The sequence below is a fragment of the Castor canadensis genome, chromosome 4 (assembly GCF_047511655.1).
Source record: "Castor canadensis chromosome 4, mCasCan1.hap1v2, whole genome shotgun sequence".
Classification (NCBI taxonomy): Eukaryota; Metazoa; Chordata; class Mammalia; order Rodentia; family Castoridae; genus Castor; species Castor canadensis.
Window position 1 is genome coordinate 58,162,715 of NC_133389.1, and position 18,723 is coordinate 58,181,437.

Genomic DNA, 18,723 nt, shown 5'->3' on the forward strand with positions numbered 1-18,723 from the left:
GATGTCAGGCCACAATTTTAGTCTTTCTCTGTTAGCTGTCTCCCTGGGGTGGGAGGTTTGGGGCTGACTTTATCTTACTCTTCATATCCTGTTAGAACTAGGCCTTTGGTTTGTCTGCCCAAGGCAATTTCTCCCATGTTCTAACTATGCATCATTTTTTATATCTAGAAACAGGTTTGGGTGAACAATAATGATAATAAAAGTATTAGAAAAGAAATAATTTCAAACTTCAGAAAGAGATCTGTTATTTTTACCTTTTAATACCAATGCATATGCTATTCACCAATAAAGTTTCTTAAATAAAAGTGGCTCAAAATGTGTGAAACCTTCCTGTATTCCTCATGAAATAATTTTTTAGATGTAATATTTAGAGTTTCTTGACCCCCAAAGGAGATTGAAATACATGCCCAATTAAGCCCCACTGTAAATTAAAGGTATTTGGGTTTCTCATAATTTAAGACCCTAAAAGTCTTTGATTATGAAAGCTACTTTGCCAGTCTTCTTTCCCCCAGAAGATATCATTAAAGGGGCAATAATTCTGTGTCTGCCAAAAGCAATATGCAGTATCTTCATGGACAGGTGAAACATCTCAATTCTTCTACAGTGATTTTTTGTGGATCAATTTATGCTCAACAATATCATTAACAACATCATTACCAGCAAACTGCAAAAACAAAACTAATTCTTACACAAGAATTAAATAGTGTGGCCAGGAACTAAAATACATTACAAATCATCATTGGGCCATAATGCTTGATCTCCAAACTCTCTCTGACTATAACCATCCAATAAATTGGGTGTTAAAATATTAGAAGGTTAATCTGGTACTTCATTCAAGAAATTCATTCAAATTTACCTAAGGTGGGAGGCGAAGGAGATTTCATTGATGACTCTCAAGTTTCTAATTTAGGTAATTTGGTGGGAGGAGAGAGTGTCATAGACTGAGGCAAGGGAGAGCAGAAGAGGAAGGGAAAGATAGAGGAGAGATATGATTAAGAGTTCAGTTTTGGAAATAATGAGTTTGATGTGACCACAACACCTACTGAATATCCTAATATTTAACACATAAGCCCAAAACATGATCAATGATTCATGTCTGACCTAGTAAGGGAATTAATTTAAAGTAATTCAAACCTAAGTCATGTGCTACCTAACATCATCCTGTCAATGATGGACCACATATGTGATACTGATCTTTGCATGTGTAGCTCTATGCTGTGATGGTCACACGATGAGCATATATCAGAACACACACCTGTCATAAAGTAATGCATGAATTTCAACAGTTAGCAATTATTTAAATCTAAGTAATTTATATTTTGAATTTTTTCTAAGTCTAGCTTCATTGGTAATATATTACTCCAATTTGATAACCACAAATGGGCAATATCATTGTTTCAAAATACAATTGAATAAATGGAGTTTAATCTGTGGTCTTTTCTTAATGTATACATTTAAATGACTTCATTGAAGTCCAGTTCTTTGTTTTCCACCTGTGTGGACAGGTAATACAACAGATGGTCAAGTGGACTCCATTGGCAAAATAGGTTTATATTCTTTGGCAGGGTATATAGCTCCTCTGAGCCTCAGTTTTATCATCTGTGAAATAGAGCATATGTATTAGACTTGATTTATGCTTAGTATGTAATTTTTAAAAACTACACATGCGCTTGAGAAGAACTGGTATTCTCCAGCTTTTGAGTGAAGCAGCCTGTATATAACCACTAATGAAGCCTGCTAGCTTGTTGTTTACACCACTTGTATCTCCAATAGTTTTTTTCCTGTGAGCTTCCTCTATCATTGATTGAGGGAAAATAGCTCAATGTCTTTACTATAATAACTGATTTGTCAATTTATCCCTGTAGTTTCTCATAGGGCTGTAGTAAGGATTCAATGAGTTAACTTAGGGAGGGTGCTTAAAACAACAATCCATGTCTGCTATTGCCAACAAAGGCCCTAAATAGCTGAAGTGTGAGCGAGATGGGCACTGTGAATCACCATAGTTTCACAAAAATAATCTTACTTATTATTTGTTCCTTATTTTCACTATAATCTTACTTATTTTAAATTCCCAGATTATGCTGGAAAGATAAAGGAATCTCAGCAATAATACTGATTGTTTCTTTAAACTTAAATGAATAAGGTATTTTAGGTGAAAATTTCTTGCACATATTGAGAGTACAGCAAGAATGAAAAAAAGCCACCCAACATGTATTTCCTCCTTTTCTTCCAATTCTTGTCAAGCTGCATCTTTGTTTTACATAGTAAATGTTGCCCCTGAATATGCTTACAGTGTAACAAATACTCAAAAATATGAGTTGTAGCAAACTCCATTATAATCTATTTTTACAAATTATTCTATAATGTAAAATAATATTTCTATTTCTTTTAGAGAGTACTTATAGATCATGTCATTAAAAATGTCAACATCAGTAATAATTGGTCTATATAAAATTACTATGCTACTGTGAACTATTGGGTTGTCCAAACAGATAATTTCACCATCATCACCACCACCACTATCAGCCCACCAAACACACCATATCTATCTATCTATCTATCATCTATCTATCTATCTATCTATCTATCTATCTATCTATCTATCTATCTATCATCACCTGTCATTTATCTTATAAGCCTTGAGACAGCCTCATCAGTGTCATTTTTATCTTCATCATGATATGTCTCTGAGATATGACAAATAAACATAACATTCCACAATTAGATTTTGATTTCTTACAAATGTCTGAAGCAATCAAGGTAAACAAATAGCACAAGCAGTTCTGTTTCTAAATTATTTTTGACATAAAAAGAATGGAACAGTAAAAAAAGTAAGATTTATTTCAGAACACATTAACTTACAGCAGATTTATAAGGTATTAAAAGAGTAAAAAAGTCACCAGGATTGAATTCTCTGCAAAGATTGATGAAATATAATACCAAAACTTTATTGATCTTCTGTTAAGTAGGCTACTCTGAATTTCTGGTGACAAAGTGTTAAGGTTAACCAACATCAAAGGATAATTCAACCTGAAAACACATAAAAAAGAACAGAAAATGTTCAATATGAGCATAAATCCTGTAGCAAATGAATCATCGAATGGCCAAAATTTGATTTCATTTGCCTTCGGATATAAAGTTGCATCAGACAAATTGGTTATGAAAATATTTTTTTTTTGGATAACAACAAAAACAAATGAACTTTGGATATATTGAATGAAATCAGATAAAAATTCAGAGTATGTGAGCCTCTGCTCTGAATAAACCTATGCCTTAAAGAATCATTATTTTAGTTTCTGCCTGAGCTATGGTGAGATCACAAGAGAGAAGTCAGGATGCAATTTGTAGACTTTATACTTGATGAAAAGGGCCTTCTTTGCTAAGTGTGATTGTTAGCAATATATGGAACCAGAGACAACCTGTCTAGATGAAAAAGTATGTTGAATTTTCCCATCAGCCTTTCAAGACTCAGATGACTAAATGATGGACCCATTTTCATCCTTTAAAGTCTCAAGTAAAAATTTCTTAGCCTAATGGAATTATATTGGAGAAGAATATAATCTCCATTAATCTCTAAAGTCTAGGCAAGGGCTCTGATCAGCTTTAAGGCCCCAAAAGGTCTTTTAGAACTATATGTTTAGCTTCTACCAAGTACTAGATGTTTTATACTTTATCACTGGTCTTTAAAGCAACCTTGCAGACAATAGAAAAACAATGTACTCATTTTACAGGAGAGACTTAAGTACAAACTTAAGCATGTAATTTGATACATTCTCTAAATTCACCCATTTCATAAGTGAAAAAAGTTGATTTTGAACTCAAATCTTTCTATATCCAAAACCCTGCATTTCAATTCTACCTATGTGCAATTAGTTGACTGATTGACTCACTCACACCTTTGGACCTGACTTTAGGTAGCATTTCATATGATCTAATTTAAGGCACTGGAATGAACCCCAGGGATTATTATTATTATTATTTTTAAAAGTTTTATTGTTTTATTATTCATATGTGCATACAATGCTTAGGTCATTTCTCCCCCCTGCCCCCACCCACTCCCTTACCACCCAATCCGCCCCCTCTTTTCCCCCCCACCCCTCAATACCCGGCAGAAACTATTTTGCCCTTATTTCTAATTTTGTTGAAGAGAGAGTATAAGCAATAATAGGAAGGAACAAGGGCTTTTGCTAGTTGAGATAAGGATAGCTATACAGGGAGTTGACTCACATTAATTTCCTGTGCGTGTGTGTTATCTTCTAGGTTAATTCTTTTTAATCTAACCTTTTCTCTAGTTCCTGGTCCCCTTCTCCTATTGGCCTCTGTTACTTTTAAGGTATCTGCTTTAGTTTCTCTGAGTTGAGGGCAACAAATGCTAGCTAATTTTTTAGGTGTCTTACCTATCCTCACCCCTCCCTTGTGTGCTCTCGCTTTTATTATGTGCTCAAAGTCCAATCCCCTTGTTGTGTTTGCCCTTGATCTAATGTCCGCATATGAGGGAGAACATACGATTTTTGGTCTTTTGGGCCAGGCTAACCTCACTCAGAATGATGTTCTCCAATTCCATCCATTTACCAGCGAATGATAACATTTCGTTCTTCTTCATGGCTGCATAAAATTCCATTGTGTATAGATACCACATTTTCTTGATCCATTCGTCACCCAGGGATTAATTTGTCTTAAACCCTTCTTTTTCTAACTGAAGTAACTGAGGTCTAGAGACTCAGCCAAGTTCATACATCAAAGGAATCACAGTGTTGGAATTAGGACTTTAAAATTTATTAATATTTAAGCTTTAACCTTCGGCATCCCATAAAATAAAATGAAAACGTCAATTCTCTACTACTAAAGTGAATTCTGAAATAATTTTTAAAAATAAAAACTTCAAGCATTCATGCTAATCATTGTGATTATTTATGCTAATATGTAATTATAAGGTTTTTGTGGATGTATTTTGAAGTCAGCTCCACAAGAAAATATCTAACAGAAAAAAATATGTGGAAATTTGGTTTTGAAACATACAGAATAAATTTCACACTGAGCTCTAAAAGTAGGCATTGAGCCCAATTTCTGGAATAAATAAAAGAGTAGGCAGAAAACAGACAGCAGGGACAGTTATTTTAGCAAGAAAAGTAGGATAAATTTACCAAGCCAATCACAGGATGATGTATGGCAGATAAAAGAAACAGAGAGAAAATGTGCAACATTGACATATGAATACATTTGAATACAAGAAAACAAGAAACCAGAAAGCACCATTGTCCTAAATGTGAATAAACATTCAAATTATGCTGCAGCTGCAAAATTTAAACTCAAGGAAGAGACATTTGCAAAGGAATTTATTAAGTTGATGTGATTTCCTGGTTTCACATACCCAGTGGCTCTTTTATAAAGTAAAATGTACAATTTGTCTTGATAAAAATGACATTTTCCCTATTGTATTCAACCAAATAGCAAAAAGTCCTTTGTGAAAAAATCTGCTTATTAAAGAGCACAATAGTACTGATACCCAGAAACTCAGGCTTTGAATAGATAAGAGTCAGTCCACATAATAAAATGTCTGATATGTTGAATATGGTCTTACAAAGAGGTTTCCATGTGAAGGAAATCAGTCTTTCCTACACAGCATGCCGGAGAGGTTTCTTTGTAAAAAGTTAAGTTTCTACTAAACCAATCCTTGGTTGCTAAATCTGTCCATCTTTTCTTCCACTTAGTCATCCATCCATCCATCCATCCATCCATCCATCCATCCATCCTACCCACCCATCCAACAAATATTTATAGGTTTCCAGTACAGGATGTAAAATGACTTAAAAGCTTAATGTTGGAAATTTTATATTAAGATGGTATTTGACCATAAGAATCAGATCTTATCTTAAACTAACACACCTTGCCACAATGTGATATTGACCAGGAAGCCCATTTATTGCAATTTCTCTTTGACTCAAATGGTAAGGCAGACATTGTGGTGCCAACTGGGATCATTTGGTCTACCGAGTAGTTCTCCAAGTAAAGTCTCTGGACCAGCAGGATCAGCATCAGCTGGGAATTTGTTAGAAATGCAAATTCTTGGGCCCCACCCCACACAAATATGATTTTGAGAATCACAAACCCACAAAAGCAATGGGAGGCTCAAAGAAATAAATCAGAAACAGAGTGTCAAATGTTAAAAGTCCTATTAAGGAGTTTGGACAACAATGTAAATCAGAGAATACTTTATGAGCAAAAAATAGACACGATCAGAGCTGCAGCTTAGGAAGAGCCGAGGAAAAGGAGAAAAATCAGTGAAAGGCAATTGCATTTTCAAGTGAGAAGACAGTAAATAAAAATCCCCCAAATTCAGAAATTTGTTTTGGCTCAAATTAGCCTGGGGTCATTGATTCAGGATGTGGTTTGTTCTGAGAAATATCTCTCCACTGTCAAGGAATTCTCTTCATCCTGTGGTTTGATTCTATCTACTCCTTTTGGTATTTTATCTTTGCCACTTTCATGATATCCTGTTTTCTCTGCCCCACTGCTTTCTGCTGCTCTGTTCCTTCCCTCTCCATTTCCAGTGCTTTCCCCAGAAATCTGCCTGGCAATAAACATCACTGTTGATGTGTATTGATGTCGATTTTATCATTAATAGCTGGTTCTTAGAGTTCACCAATTACACTCTTCCTCTGAACCTGTGATCTTCTAGGTCACAACAAAACCATAGCCCTTTCCAACTTTATTTTACTTTGTTTGATGTTCTCATGTGCAAAAATAAACAAAAGCTCAAAACATCAACACAAATTCTTGATTCACTTTAAGGTGCTCATTCCATTTTGCAAGCAAACCATACAACATTGTGCCCAGCCATGCATAATTTAAGTCATAATTTTCATACAAGTAAAGCCACTGCTCACAGGGTTGTTTCCAAAAGGGAAAGAAACATACAATTTTGTGTGTATACCCAAAGGTCCTTTCTTATATGTGAAACAATATGAAGTGATTAATGAATATAGCTGAAGTTCAATGTTATTATGTCTAACTATTCCAAAATGTTCATCATGCTATGAATCTTATTATTTCATTTCCTAAATACACTTGGGGGCCAACACGCACATCTCATTCTGAACAAAGAAAATTAAGAGTTAGTTATGAAACAGAATTCACTATGGTTCCATGACACTTGGATGTAACTTTGAAACATTTTCTTCTTGAGATACTTCATTTAGGAGAAAAATGCTCTCCATTTAAAAATAAAAGGACACATACAAATGTCACTGGTTTGATGACTCACATCCCCAGGACCCACTTGTGACTCCAGCCACAGACTCAGGGACAAGTATTTCTGCACCCACTTGAATTCTTCCTGCCTTCATAGTGTCTACCTCAAGGCACAAGAGACAACTGAGTATCTTTCTGCTTCTAAACCCAGGTAGGTCAAAGTTCCTTGGGGAGTTTCTGATCTGGTATCAATCTGCCATCTAGGGGAAAGAGCTAGAGGACAGTCCTCTTGCCACACATCCTTCATGCAGAAATTTCAGAAGTTATCACATCCCTCTTGAGAGGTATCTAAGGAATCAAGTTTCTACTGTCCACAGTGGTAGACTTGTTAACCCACCCATATTTTGACCTGGCCTGCTTCTCTGTTTCACAATCTCTGTCTCTCTTTTTCTCCATTTTGAATTTTGATTTTCCTCTAGCTCACTGTCCTCCTGTCTCAGCCTCTCAAGTGCTGGAATTATAGGTGTTCACCCCCACACCTGGCTGCTTCTAATTCTTGATCCATAGGATCTGCTTACCCCCAAATTGCCATATTCAATGTGTTGTTTTTGCTGGGCTAGTAATGCAAACAAAGACAATAGCTTATTAATGAATTCAGTAACATAAATCTAATTTTGGTCCAATATCACTTATCTAGTATATTTGATTTATACATTGTTAAGATCCTTCTTTTCCCCCAAAAGTCCCATATAGAAAAGTGAAAGGAATGGACATAAGTGTTTTTGTTGTCTTTCTTAACACATTTAGATCATGTTAACCATGTCTGTGCTGACAAATTCAAATTTGTAAAACATGCTAAGAAAAATAAGGCTGATACTATGCCAAGTGCTTCCATAATTTCATGCTTAATCTAATATGCTATATGTTGGTCCACAGATTCATGCAAATGGCCCACTATGCTATTCTAGATTAAAAATAAGAATAAAGATTAAACATATGACCTACATCTTTTCCAGCTTCTGTACAGGCAGTGAAGGAGTTAAAAAACACAGACTTTAAACTAGGCAGCTGATTAGTATGTCTGGAATTACGATTCGAAATATTTTTGTTCAAATGCACCACACTATTAAAAAGAAACTATTTCACAAAGAATGGCAGAAGTTTTAGAAATGGATTATATAAATGGATAAAGGCACTTTACCTTTGATTATCAATTTTCCATTTTTTCTTGCTTCCATGCAGAAAAAGTTCCAAACTGCAGGGTTTTTAAAACCTGATGTCACTTTTGGTATGTGATATTCAACTGTTCTGAAAGATAACAATGCAATAATTACACATAATGACTAACCTGGAAAAAAAAACACAGTTAAGAATGATCTCAGTAAAACTATGCTGGCAACTATTAAATTCAATGATGTGAGATAAGAGTTTCATAGAAAATTTACATAGCAGTGTTCTTTCATGATGCCACATTTTGTACTTTTATTTCTCTTAGTAAATGAAATAAACTTCAAAAATAAAAGTCACTGTAATAAATAGATTGATATTGTAAAACATACTTTTCTACTCCTATCACTTATAGTCTCTTTAAAAAGCAATAAAATGCAAGCTTCAATGATATGATTTTGTAAGATACAACATACATATAAGATTGTATTCATTTTCTGAGCATTATTTGTTTTATTCATACTACAGCTAAGCAACTGTGACTGGAAAAGGACTAAAAAACCAATTCTTTCCAGGGTGGTTCATTCAACCTCATAGGAGGACTCACACATGGCATAAAATTACCAAGTGTGCCAATCTGGCCTTCCTGACACCTAAGCCAAACCATTACCAATGATTATTAATGATGCATTCTTACAAGAGTGACAAAATAGAACTTATAACTAGGCCCATACTTGTGGGAGATGGTAACTTATCCATCACATTCTACCTGCTGAGCTATGATTTTCCTTTCTGAAAGGTCACATAGGAAAGGGCTTGTGTTACTTGCAGAAATGATCTTGTATTGAAAAGTGTAGATGTCTACATAGATATGTTTCTACTTTTTAAAAGCAATATAATTTAGCAGACCCAAGTAGCTAGCCTATAAAAATAGTTTCAGAAGGGAATGAGGCAAACAGTAAACTATTTAACTAAGAAGCAGATACAGTCAGACTCAGAACTGAGAATATCAATTTGAATGTTTCTCTAACTTCCAAATTAGTTGAGTTATAGTGCCTGAATGAATGTAGAATTTATATTACAGAAGAGGAATCTGAAGCCAAAAGAGGTGATGTGGCTTGATCAATGTTATATAATTGGTAGACATAAAAGCAGAACTATATCCCAGGATCTCTTCCTGTAAGTCCAATCCTTTAGAAATCCAGAACTTTCATTATCCAAAAGAACACTAGATATTCAAAAGCATCAGGGTGAATATAGTCCTCTGTACCACTTGTTTAAACACTATTTTGGGCCTGGCACGGCTGATAGGTATTAGAACGCTGTGGATGGCAAAATGCAAGAACAATAGTAATGGAGTAGCATCATGTGCTTGCATAGTACTTAACACAGCATGCTGGGAAGATAATACTTCATACACCTGACTTATCCATGTGATAGAAGACAAAAATGAGACTCCATTATAAAAGCTCTCAGTTACAATTTAAAGATTGAGCTTTGATTTTTGTACTATTATCCTGTTATGTCTTCTTAATAGTACAGTATACCAGACAAAGTCTGAAAAGAATTTCTTCTCCATATATGTGGGGACTCAGTTATTCAAGAGATAATGAATAATTGTTAATTTTTAAAACATATAGAGGTAAACCCTTATCCATTCATAAATATTTATTAAGAATCCATTTTGTACTAAATGATGCTCTTAATTTTCTTTAAAAACAAAATGAGACGATTATACAATTTCTGAAAAAGACACCTGAACATAACTTAAAAAAATCAATTTTTATTACAGTTGGAGTGTTCCCGAGTTGATGACTATTAGTAAACATATATTTTAAATATAAAAAGAGTTTTAAATGTTCTCTGTTCTAGTAGTTCCCAAATGTACTTGGTCATCATAATCATCTGGAAAGTTCCTTGAAAATAAAAATTAGACTTTTTTTTTTAATTTTTGTTTTTGTGAGTCAGGGTCTCAAAAGGCAATCTTCCTTCCTCAGTGTTCTGAGTAGCTAGGACTACAGGCAAATGCCACTGTGCCTGGCTATGCAAGATCTTTTAAGTTAGAGTATTCATTAGTATATCAGGGGAATTTGCATCTTGAAAACGCTCCCAGTTAATCCTGGGAAACCTACTGATTTTGTTGTTGTTGTTGTTAGCAACAAAACTTAGGGCTTTGTGCTGCAAAGCAGGCACTCTACCACTTGAGCCACACCACCTGGAAAACCTACTGATTCTTGTTCAGGCTCTTCATAAGACAGTTGAAGAAACCAAGATCAGAGAATAGACTTCTGACAGTAGCAATTAGAATGCAGACCTCCTAATTCACTGGTATCCCCCAGCCCCTTTCTTACCCCAAGTGTCTTTCTTTTGTTTTTTCTTCCTGCTCTTTCCAATCACCATGTAACAATACTTAGTCCCACTATCTTATAAAGAACAAGAGCAAAATAACAACTAAATTATATTTATTTGAATTCACATAGGTTTCCTTATGAATAACTGCATGGAGTTTAACACAGATAAAAGTTAAGAAACAGGAATTTGGACTTAAATTGTTTGATTCAATAGTGTGCCTTCACTATTCCACTGTCTGCTTTCTAGAGTCAGCTACTTTTGGTTATCTGCTGAGTCCCCTTCTCTGGATCTCTACAGCACTCCCCATGCCCCCATTATCAAGAGTGCTATCTGACAGCTGTTTGTACATTCAGTTCTCATTCCTGGCCATGGTTGATTGAAAGCATTTCATTCAAACAGTCCCTATATCTTAGGTCAAGGAGACTGTACCTCAGCTCAGAGTGATGAGTGAAGAAGTTTGTCATCTTGGACTCTTTAGAAGAAGCAAATAATGGCAAAATATGAGAAAGAATGAAAAAGACAAACATGGGAGACAGAATGGAAACTCTCTAAACTCGTTTGCTTTCTGTTCCCACGGTGACTTCCAGGAGCTGTGAACAGATTCTTCTTTTGTAAGATATCTCTGAAATCATTTTAAATAAGTTTTTTGGTTATCTAGCATATGTTGAATTGTTTGTATGACTCTGCAGGCAGACTCCCTACTAATATACCTTATATCATTCATTCCATGTGAGTTACTCTATGAGCCAGTCTCTTAGTCTCCAATATTCTAAGAGGCTCATTTAAAAAATGTCACCTGAGAGTGTGGAGAAGGGGAATACAAACTATAAATACATTTCATTTTATGGAATACCAATATTTTTATAAAGAAGAGTCTTTCAAGTGTAATAAGGTAGAAAAGGTCCAGATTAGAAAAGTCTCCTTTTATGTTAAATTTGACTCTTAACAAAATTTCTGACTTGTAAAAGCTATTCAGCCTCTTTGAGTTCAATGTTCTTACTTATAAAATATCTATTTCTTGACTAACTTTAGTCAGGTTACTATGAGGACTAAGCAAAAGTGCTTATTCATTCACTTGCTCACTCATCCTACCATTTCACAAAGGTTTATTGAGCATCTGTGGTATGCCAATCACTAGTGGGACTGAGAATACACAAGCAAATGTTTCATTTTAGTGGAGATGAGAAAACATGGTGAAGCAGTGAATTATAGAGTAGTTTAGGAGGTGAAACAGTCCACAGATAAAAGAAAGACAGGCCAAGGAAAAGAGTATCAAGAAGTGAGTAGGAGGTATATGAGGAGGTGGAGGCACCTGTCATGGTTTAGATATGGTTTGAGTGTGTATGTTGGAAAGCAGCTGATCCCAAGTTTGGTGATGTTAAGAGGTAAAAGGATTTTAAGAGGCCTCGTGGGGGGTCACTGAGGTTACTGGCAACATCAACCTTACAAGTAGTTAATTAGTTCTTATGGGACTCTAGTTAGTTCTCATGAGAGGGCTTTAATAAAAGGACATGACTGGCTCCTCTCTTCTTTTAGACTTCCTATCCTGCCATGTGGTCTCTTCAACCTGCAGGTGCTCCTGCCATTGTGATACCATTTTCTATGAGTTTTTTTTTTTTTTTAACCAGAAGCAAGCTAATGCTCTTGTGTTTCCAAATAAATGTTTCCTTCATACTTCACACAACCTTGGGTATACTGTTTGTTACAGCATCAGAAAGCAGACTAGTACAGAAATTCACTAAAAAAGTGAGATTTGACAAGAGCTTGAAAGATGTGAGAGAGTTAGTTACATGCAAGACAGGGGTGTTCCAGGCAGAGGCGTCTGCTGAGATTAGGACCCTACAGTGATAGCGTGCTTACTTGGTATTGGAATTGGAATTGAAAATGAAGTGGAATGAGGGAGAGATTAGCAGAAGGGAAAATGGTGGGGCAATGGGCATGCTAGGATGAAGTGGGAAAGAATGATGGGGTTTTTATTCTGAGAGTGAAATGATGGCCGTTTCAGGAATCTGAATTCACAATTGACATGGGTTGTGCTGGAAATGGTTCTTCCTGGTTGCTGGCTGGGGACAGTGGGAGGAGAGGTCAGAATTGAGACAGATGGAAAGCTTATGAGGAATCTGGGAGAGGCAATGGTGGCTCAGACTTGGTTGGGAGTGGACTAATTTTAGAGTAGAAGTTGACTGGGTGATGAGGGTGAGAAAAAAGGAGACACAGATGACCCCAAGATTTCTAGCCTAAGCATCTGGAAGAGTGAGCTTCCCATCACCTGTGACAAGAAAGCTGGGGCTTTCGGGGAGAGATGGTAAAATCAGTCTAGCCATACTGATTTTGAGATGTCAGTATCAGGTGGACTTGTTGTGTAGGTGGGTGAATATACAACAGTGGGACATGGAAGAGTGGTCTGGGCTGGGTTTGTATTAAGAGATTTCTGGCGTAGTATGGGCAACTGGTAGAATTCTTATTTTCACCTCCATAGATGATGATTATGTAGGGGTTAAGAAATACGTAATGCATAATACTTGGTGCACAATGGGAACTCAACATACTTTAATTTTCTTGTTTCCTATGTTTATTTTAAAATATTTGTTTTTCTATTGACTGAATTATAAGAGTGTATCTATCTTTCTGTGAAATATCAATTTTCTGTAGGACATAATAAAAGTCATACTTTACATTTTGGCAGTTCTTTTTAAAAAAAAAGGGAAAAGAATTTCCTGATAAAATGCTAACAGGACTTGCTAAGTCATAAAACAGAATTTCCAGGTAGCTAGGTAAATTTTGTTTAGAACAAGTGCTGAAAGACCTAAAGAAAAACATGAAAAAAGAGTAAAAATGAATACAGGATAAAAAGTCACTCAAATTCTTTTAAAATATCTGATTTTTTTTGATGTATGTCTTACTTATTGACTTTATCTTCTACGACTTATATATGTACCATTTAACAATGATAAAGACATGGAAATATGGAAAAGATAATCATTCAAACCACAGATCCAAGCACTCAGCCGAAGAAGCACATTTGCTTGCACTCATGGCTAATTCCCTCTGCACATTCTGGGAAGGATTTTTGAAAGTCTATAATTGTATATTTCACCAGATTTCTCTTTTCTTTCCTTTTTCTTTTTTGCAATACTAGGATTTGAACTCAAGGCTTTGTGTTTGCTGGGCAGGAGCTCTACTGCTTAAGTCACACCTCCAGCCCTCAACAGATTTCTTGATATATAAATGCTTCTATAACTGAACAAATTTTAGAAAAACAACTATGTTCACAGCCTAATTTACAGCTGAAAAGTGCATGCATTGGGACTAGTGAGATGAAATGGCCTCTGAGGTCCCAGCCCATAGCAAAATGAGGTCTAGACCTTAGGTCTTTACATTCCCAGGATAGTTGTCCTACTCAAATAGTTAAGTTTTTTCATTCAGGCATCTCCTTTACCACAATAAGAAGCATAATTGTTTGTTTTTGACATTTCATCTTTTATATTAAAATTTTACTTAAGTTTTTCATTAAAGTCCATAAAACCTATGGTTGTTTGAAGACAGTGTTAAACTGTTTCTCTGCCTGGTGGCCCCTTTGCCCCTGCAAGTTCTTAGAGTAAAATGAGCTTCAGAACAAGGTCTTCATTTACCCTGTGACTTCCATAAGTCTGAGACAGTGTTAAGATTCATAATTAAAAAGGAGGGCTATAGCAACTAAGAGAGAGGATGGACAGCTGGGACTACATGAAATTAAAAAGCTTCTGACAACAAAAGAAATGGTCTCTAAACTGAAGAGACCACACACAGAGTGGGAGAAAATATTCGCTGGCTGTAAATCAGACAAAGGACTGATAACCAGAACATACAGGGAGCTCAAAAAACTAAACTCTCCCAAATCAATGAACCAATAAAGAAGTGGGAAACTGAACTAAATAGAACTTTTGCAAAAAAGAAATCCAAATGGCCAAAAAAAACCACATGAAAAAATGTTCATTATCTCTAGCCATAAAGGAAATGCAAATCAAAATCACACTAAGATTCTACCTCATCCCTGTTAGAATAGCTATCATCAAAAACACCACCAACAACAAAGGTTGGAGAGGATGTGGGGAAAAAGGAACACTTATACACTGCTGGTAGGAATATAAAGTAGTGCAATCACTCTGGAAAACAATATGGAGGCCTCTTAAAAAACTAAACATAGATCTGCCATATGATCCAGCAATCCTACCCCTAGGGATATAACCAAAGGAATGCGACTCAGGTTATTCCAAAAGCACCTGCACACCCAGGTTTATTGCAGCACTATTCACAATAGCCAAGTTATGGAAACAGCCAAGATACCCCACTACCAATGAATGAATTAAGAAAATGTGGTATTTATACACAATGGAATTTTACTCAGCCACAAAGAAGAATGAAATTTTGTCATTCGCAAGTAAATGGATGGAACTGGAGAACATCATCTTAAGCGAAGTTAGCCAGGCTCAGCAGGCCAAAAATCGTATGTTTTCCCTCATATGTGGACTTTAGACCTAAAACAAATGCAGTAATATTATTGGACATGGATCACATGCCAAGGGGAGAACATATACAGGAGGAATAAGGAAAGGTTGGAAACCCAAAACTTGAAAGTGTTTCATGTCCCCACTGTAGAGGAGCTAATAAAGTAATCTTAAACTAACAAAAGCCACTTATGGGAAGGTGACTAGGAAGTAGTGAAAAGGTCAGGTAGAGATGAACCAATTTGGTTTGTAATACACTTGTGCATGGAAGCAATGCTAGGAATCTCTCTGTATAGCTATCCTTATCTCAACTAGCAAAAACACTTTGTCTTTCTTATTATTGCTTATGTCTTCTCTTCAACAAAACTGGAGAAGAGGGAAGAAGGGGTTCTGAATGGAAGCGAGGGAGGCGGGGGGAGAGGGAGGGGGCAGGGGAGCAGGGGGGAGAGATGACCCAAACAATGTATGCACATATGAATAAATGAATAAATAAACCAAAAAAAAAAAGGAGGGCTAGCTAGTTTCCACCTCTTCTGAAATGACTTTGCTAAGTGATTACACATTTGTGAGTAAGAAACTTCAAGGCAAGGCAGGATTCTTGGGTGTGACACAAAGAGTGTCACAGAGTAGAGTGACACAGAGCTTCATGCTCAGAAAGGCGTATGTTTTTAAAAATTCAAACCAGTGCTTATGGGCAGAGTCCAATGGGAATAGGGGATGTCTGCACACTATGCATATCTGCAGCTCTTCCTTACTGTTTATTCGCACCAAGTATGTATGGTGCTGAATTCTGATGGGCACACACTTTATGGGAATTCACTGAGATTCAGTGTGAGAACTGCAGTAAGTGTTCTGTCTACAACTAAAATGGGGAGGCTGGCGCCCCAAGAGGCATGCTTTCACTGGAACCAGAGCTTCTTCAAACCTAATGAGAAGACAGTGTTATTCTGAAGCACGGACCTAGTTTATTCTTTATTCCTCACATTATTTCCCTGTTATAGTCAATCCCTTGGGTTAAAAATGATGACACAGTAAAAAAAAGAAAAAAAGAGCAATGCATAATTTGTCCTTCTTTCCCTCCTCCCTCCTTTCTCTCTCTCTCTCTCTCTCTCTCTCTCTCTCTCTCTCTCTCTCTCTCTCTCTCTCCCTCCATTCCTTCTATTTCTTTTCTTCCTGGAAGTACTAAAGTTTGAACTCAGGGCCTCGCACTTACTAGGCAAGCACTCTACTTGAAGTATGCCACCAGACCTTTTTATTTTAGTTTGTTTTTAGAAAAGTCTCATGCTTTTACTCAAGGGAGCTTTGGACTTATAACCTCCTACCTCCATCTCCTCTACTTAGGATGAGAGCCAAGTATCACTACACACAGCCACTTAATCGTATGTATTTTTTTTCTTTACAGTACATCCATACTCATTAGCAAGCAGAAAGGAGACAGTGTTGGTAGAATATGTATATATTCAGAAGTTAATTGAGTAAATTTTGTGTGACATTTTCACTGTTCTGGTAAGAATGATGAACATATGCATGCTTTCTGAAATACAATTGTGAAATTTTGAGTGATTATTCCAGGAAGCTAGGTATTCTCATATATGTATTGTACAACATAAAGGTGAATGGTATAATGCATGCAAATATTTTATGCTTTTGGTTTTCTTTTCTTTTAAAACTTGGAACATTAAGTATCAAATAAAAACTACTGTGACATGTCAAGAGAGTGATAGAGGAATAAAAGGAACAGTTTGGTCAGGGGTGGTGACTCACAATTATAATCCCAGCTACATAGGAGGCAAAGGCAGGAGGATGTAAGTCTGAGGTCAGCCCTGGGCAAAAAGTTCAAGATCTTACAAAAAATAACTAAATTAAAAAGGTTGGTGGTGTGGATCATGTGGTAGAGCACCTGCCTTGCAAGCCCAAGTCACTGAGTTCAAGCCCCATTAGTACCAAAGAGGAAAAAACCCAGTTTTATACTTTAGTACCTTAAGTGACCCTTTGCTCCTACTTTCTGAAGAAAGGGCCTGCAAATGCCTCTTCATTTTGCCCTGGGCACTGCAAATTATGTAGCCATCAACATTCACCCTGTTTTAGTGACTTGGCACAGACTCTAGCAAGTGCTTCAAACATTATTAACTTAAAGCTTAAGAATTATGTACAGGATTTTGGAAATAGACCATCTACTTCTGGAAATCTTAGCTCAATGGCAAACTAAATTAATTCAGTCTTTGTTCTCCTATGTGTTTTCTCCCTGCTTCTCAAGTGACTCTTTGGGCATTAGCCCAGCATTCCTAAATCAAGCATCCTCCTCACAAGTCCTCTACTTATTCAATTTCATTTCTAGTGAAATTTAATTTAATTTTAGTCTTCCTTTTGAAACTCCACTGCCCCCAAGGTCAAATACTGAGTTGGGGAAGAGAGGAAAGTCAGTGACAAAACAAATTTAGTCTAAAGTATGAATAATGAAGATACCTGGCACTCTCAAGAGAAAGTCACATTTTAAAAAATAAGTATGTATCCAAAGTCATCAAATTGTATATATTAAATATGTGTAGCTTTTTATACATCATTATTCCTCAATAAAGCTTAAAAAATTACTTGTTAAGCCTAAATGACCTTAATGTGTACAAAGTAATGTTTTTAAGGGAGAAAACTTTTTACTGTTCTGCTGAGCAGGCCCTTCTAACCCAACTGGCTTAAAAGAACAGGGAGTGGGCTGTTTCTGAACAATTACATATTGTTTTGTTTTGTTTTTGAAACAGGGTCTCTCAGTGTAGGTCCAGGCTGGCTTTGAACTGAAGATCCCCCTGTTTCTGCCTCCCGAGTCTAGATTAGGGGTAATCATCACCATACCTGGTGAGATTATACACTTTAAAAAATGAAGTTATGTATACTTAAACATAGCTGAAAATTTGCAGCCTCTCAATCATGTAATACATAAGCTTATTTCCTATTTCTTTTCAACTGCACCAAAAAGAAATGCACTTTGAAATATGTAGTGCTGGTTGGAAACTTAGCTTCCATTTCATTGTTTTTATTTTTTGGCCTGTCTTTCCATCCTGTCCTTATGTCTCAGTCTGTTTATGGCAGCATGACATCTTCAGAAATTTGGCTAAAGTACTCGCTGTGCTGTGATGCTAAGGTACCGACCCACACGTCGACTCACTTCTCTGTAAGCAAGATGATTTGGGGTCCTGGATGAACAGAAAGCGGGCAATGACTCAATGTCATATCATAATGGTTGTCATGTTACAAAATGACTGAAAATTTATTTGCAATGTATAGAGAACTATTTAGCAATATATTCTAATCTGTGTGCAAGTCAAAAGCCCTTAGTTAAAAGGAAGGTTCACCCCCAAGAACAGAGACAAATTGGAGATTGATACTTATTTTCAGTGATTTAAGTGGGAACTCATTCAATGTCTTGCATTTGTAAGTCACTTGTTCCCTAAAATCTCAAATGATTTAGCATGATTACACATAGCTTTCTAAAATAAAAATTAAAAGAGAATCACTAGACTATCAGCCTATG

At 36.1% G+C, this 18,723-nt stretch overlaps 1 protein-coding gene across 7 annotated transcripts in view; it reads right to left on the reverse strand.

Annotated features, from left to right (window-relative positions):
- The window catches only part of Dlgap1 (DLG associated protein 1), an 888,020-nt gene that overhangs the window by 588,267 nt on the left and 281,030 nt on the right, over positions 1-18,723 (reverse strand). For 6 of the 7 annotated variants that reach the window (XM_074070239.1, XM_074070237.1, XM_074070244.1 and 3 more), the window contains one exon: positions 8,393-8,499. The gene's annotated coding sequence lies outside the window, so the exon portion shown is untranslated. The remainder of the gene's footprint in view (positions 1-8,392; positions 8,500-18,723) is intronic. The other variant, XM_074070238.1, reaches the window with a different exon arrangement.